This window comes from Egretta garzetta, unplaced genomic scaffold, assembly GCF_000687185.1.
Source record: "Egretta garzetta isolate BGI_Z169 unplaced genomic scaffold, ASM68718v1 scaffold125, whole genome shotgun sequence".
Taxonomy (NCBI): Eukaryota; Metazoa; Chordata; class Aves; order Pelecaniformes; family Ardeidae; genus Egretta; species Egretta garzetta.
Genome location: NW_009259877.1, coordinates 601,467 through 606,559, shown reverse-complemented (window position 1 = coordinate 606,559; position 5,093 = coordinate 601,467).

Sequence of the window (5,093 nt, the reverse complement as noted above, 5' to 3'; positions counted from 1 at the left end):
TATTCTCTAGAGCTTAAGAAAAAGTCTGGTCATGCTGCAGCCTTTCCATTAGTAGAAGCATTCATTCATGCAGTCTCCTCCTTGATCTGAATGCCTGTTTGCATTGAACAAGTTGAGGTAGGACTTGGTCTGCCAAATTTGTATTTTTCACTTCTTCCAAATTTTAGTTACTGGAGGAACAATTCATGCTCCTAACATCGAGGCTCTAAGTGACATTTTAGAGAGATTGAGATGCTCATCTCAAATGCTGCTCCAGAAGGACATAAGTCTCCTGTAGGTCCTGTGTTACATCTACCAGCTTTTATGAAGTTTCAGATACCCTGCAGAAGGGTGACACTGGATGCCTCAGTTAGGCAGCTGAATCATTCTCTTAGTGAAACAGACTTCTTAAAGTGAATGTCTAGGTGCCTTCTAAGGCCAGGGGAAATACATACCCAGAAGGCAGCTGGAGTTTCTGAAGCCCATTTATCTTTTCTAGCAACAGTTTCCCTCTGGAAGCCTTTAAAAGGCAATTATCTCCTCTCTTCACTGACTATCTGAAAAATACAGCCATTTCTTTAGGAGGTTTGTTGTACCTTGTGCCTAAAATTTTGGGGCAAATGAAAGATGTCATCCCTTAAGACATTGCACATCCCTAGTATATTGAGACCTTTTCCTCTGGCAAATTTGGTTAATGTTTGCCCATCAGGTTTAACAACTACTGCACAGGGCAGAACAGACAGACAGACAGGCCTCCATGGACATACCCCTCTGCCTACTCACACAAAACTTAATTATAAAAGCTTAGCTTTCTTAGGGGAAAAAAGTTTATATTTATTATAGCTATGAAACTGACTTTTGAACTTTAAAAATACAAAGAATTTTATATACAAAGCAGCAGAGAACACCAACAAAACAGCAGTGTTAGAGCCCAGAAATACAGAGTGCAGAGTGAGTGAACTACGTATATTAAAATAAAACTATTTGTGTTCAAACTGTTTTAATTGCTTGCTAAGCATTTTAAAAAGGAAAGGGTAGCAGATTTTTTTTTTCAGTTAATGATGTGTTATTATGAAAAAAAATAAAAATTAAATATTGCTTTTGTTCTTTGATTCCAGCAAAATAAAACAACTGCCCCAATTTATTTCTGGCACCATCAGAGCCACAACTAGTATTATATAACTTTGTTTGTTTATGATTCCTGCCAAAAGCACAGAAATAGATTTAAGCCCAACTACAGTACCCAATTAAAACACACTCACAATGGGCCTCACTTGAGCCCAGTCTGCACTCGAGCCACGTATAGCTCTATGGATGTCACTGAAGTTGTTTTCAACTGGTAACCAAATGCTGTGCCTCTGTTCCCTAACACCTGAGAACCTGCTCGGTGCTTGGACAGGCCACCCGCTACCTAAATAATGAACCAGGCTGGGCAAAACTTAGGAAGTCTTGTGGTGCCCATAGCAAGCCCTGTGTGAAGCCCGAATCATGGCATCCCAAGAAAGTTTCTGGGATCTCATACAGCACTTGGAGGATTACTGCCCTGACAGGCAAAGTCAAGTGTCCTTTTCATGTGAGAAGCTGTGAGAAAATCATACACCAATTAAAAAAAAAAAAAAAAAGAAAAAAAAGAAAAGCAGAAAGACATGGAAGAAAGAAAAATGGAAAAGAATATAAAGGTCTTAACCTTTAGGAAAAGGCTGCAGTTCTTTGTGGCTGTAGTACCAACTGAAACAATGCTTCTAATGATCTCCATCTTTTAAAAATGTTGCTGTTCTTTGTAAGTAAACAGAGCTGCAGCCAAAGAATAGCAACTGTTTCTCTCATCAGTTTTTCCTCCTGACTGAAATGGCTAGAAAAATCTGAAATTTTGACTGAGCAAGAGAAGGAGAGAGTAACAGTACATTCTTTATACTTCCTGCCCTTAATATCAACTCCAACTACTTCATTAAGAATTCACCATCTACGGTTACATACTACTGACATTGTTACTCTCTTTTGAATTTCTTTTAAAATGATACAGAAAACATTCACAGCTGCTTCATCTGTAATGCAGCATAGAGACGAGCACAGTAAAATCAAAGCAAGCTATTCTAAACAGCCCTAGTGTTCTGTGAGGCATCATGTCAACTTTAAATAAGGAAATGTTTAATCTCTAGACTTCAGGGAAAGCTCAGGTCTTTGGCACTTCTTTTTACATTCTCAGGTGGATTTCTACTATAGGGACATATTAACCTCCCAGTTACCAGTCTATCTACTCAGAAGAGTCATCTTAAGAAGCAGACCCTGAAAGAAATTTCATTTTTCCCCAAGAAAAATGCTGGCTTTTACATGCATCTTACCAGATAGTCAGCAGATGTAAATCTGTAAATCACTAAAGTAAAAATTAATTTCCATCTGAAATTGTTTCATCCGCTTACTGACAAAAGAGGAGAGAGGGTAATCTACTAGAGTTAGAATTGGCTCAATACTCCATGTCCATAAACATGAAATCCTTAGAAGTGATTTATGTATAAATATCAAGAACAATGACATAAGTAGCAGTTGCTTTGGTAGGTCAGCCTTAAAAAAAAATCCAATTAGTTTCAGACAAACTTTAACAAACCTTATATAAAAAGGAAGAAATAAGTCCTAGGAAACTGGTATGTTGGAGGCCAAAGATCTATGAGCCAAGGTAATTTAACATTGCCAAGACAACGTGAATAATTCTGAGCAGAGAAATATCAACAGCATGAGAAAAACATTGGCCAATGAAGCGGTTTAGAATACTTGAAGTATATTAACCGGACACAGAAAGAAACAAATGTTGTAAAAATTAAAAGTGCCATTACATATGCATCTGGTGGCCATCTGTAGTAAGTGAATCTGGGCAGTTATTTTGGTGGCCTGATCTGAAGGACCTCACTAAGATGACAATGCTCATCCAACACCCACAGTATTGTTGTGGGATGCCACAATGCCACTGTGGTCAAAAAACGACCTCAGTATAGGACAACTGGTGTGTGCAAACAAAATACACAATGTATTTCTTATCAAGACTGTTTTGAGCCAGACACTTCAGCCTTGAGCCTTAGCAGTGTTGCTGCAGTCAGCATTAGAGAAGAGAGTAACTGTGCTTTCAGGGTTAGAACCCTCAGTGATGTAGTTCCCAATTTCTCTTAATAGGCTCTATAGTTTTTCCTCTGATTTTATACTGGTGTTCATTCACTGTTTATACAGGTTTGACAAGGTGGGAAGAAACAATCCCTTCTCCAAGACAAAGGATGGAGGCTAGTAGAAAAGGCTGAGAGCATACCAACAGCACGTCGACACAGTGGACAGCCAAATAACGGGGTAGCTTTAGTGTTATGACCACACCATGCACACTGAGGACACTAAAAGCCATTCAGCATCAGCAGAGCTTGGTGCAGCATATACTGATCTAGGAAAGCTGAATATCTACTAGCCTAGTCACAGCAGTAGCTTAAAGTTCTGATCGCACATCAGAGCCTTGTGCACTCACCAATGACTTTGCCATACATGTGCTACGGAGTCTGTCCAGGCATGTACTCTCTATGAAGAGTAAAACCGGCTCAACCCCATCACATGAGATTCACTGCATCCATATCACCTCAGATCAGGTATGTGCCCATTCTTCTGCAGAAAGAGGGGTTCACCAGCTGAGTGCTTTTGTCTGGGACCGTGTCTTCGTGAGGCTGTGCAGCCTCCCCCCTCCTCTGTTCAGAGACTGGGACTGTACCAACTACTGCCTGTGTCAGCTGTGGTCTTTGTCTCTCAGCAAGACTTGGTAAGTCAGGCAGGGTGCCAGGATGACACGGCCATATGGCCCCTGATCAAGGACTAAGTTCCATTACAGCTATACGCTATTTTTGCTGAGCAGCACAGACGTCACTTCAATATGTTACCTATCTGCCTCTGCTGCTAGCCAGATGTTTGGAACAAACTGGGGTGATTATCCCAGTGTGCTGATCTGTAGGACATCAGTGTGACTAAAACTGACACTCATGTGGCCATAGTATAAATAGAAAAACAACTGACCAAAAAACTATATAAGAGGTCCCAGGGAACCTACGTCAGAATCCTCCTTTACTTCGATGTAGTAATCCAATTTTTTATATATATATATATGGGGGTTTCAAAGAAGGTGTCCCTGGAAAACAGGCATTTGTGTAAGTTGGCACTGAACTGTAAGTTGTGAAAATTTAAATCCTGATTTAAATCCTGTAATCCATAAGACAGCAAAAAAGTTCAAGAAGTAGTCAAGTAACTGATGAAACAAGGTAGCAGAATATGACCCAGTTTGTAAACACAGCTAGGATGGCAACTTTGGAACTCTTCAGTCTTGGAAAGTGGTAACAAAAGGAAAGAGACAGTTATAGACCTGGAAAGCTCTCATAATAAAAGATATTGAAAAATAGGGAAGGATTTGGGGGTTTCTTGGGGGGGGTTGGTTGTTTTTCTTAATTAGTCCATGCTGCTACTGTAAAATTAGAAGCAATTAGATCCACTAAAGAAAATCATTAAAAAAGGAAAACATTTAACCTGAGACAAAAAAAGCAAAGACTTTTTGCTTTTGTAGAAAGTTTTTTCTCTTTCTCTGAAGTTAACTTGAGAGAGGACTTTTCTGTTTATATCTTACTTCAAGTGAGCTTTGTGGTTCAGAAGTCTACCCTCTGAGTCAGTGGCAACTGGAAAAAAGGGGTCTACACATTGTCTGCCTTTACAAACTGGTAAAATATAATATGAGCTGGCTCAAAACTTACAGATGGATATAATATTGAGCAATTTTTTTCTGCATTATTGATGCATTTGTGGAGGATATTTGTCTTTTATTTCAGTAGCTGCTTGAGAGAAAGTGTTCAAAAAGATTTACAAGTTCAGAGATGGAGAGCAGAGCAAGATTTCTGCTTTAGAAATATTCAAAAGAAAAATGTTGTAGTCTTGGACTTTGTCTTGTATGATTTTACCATTTTTCTAATGTTAGTAGCAGCAAACAATTATTTAAAGGAGAATAAAAATTATTATTTCATCATGAAAATGGCAAATACAAACTGGGAAAATGAAAAAATATATGTCTTGGAAATTGCCTATGTGAAATCAAAACAGAAACAAGA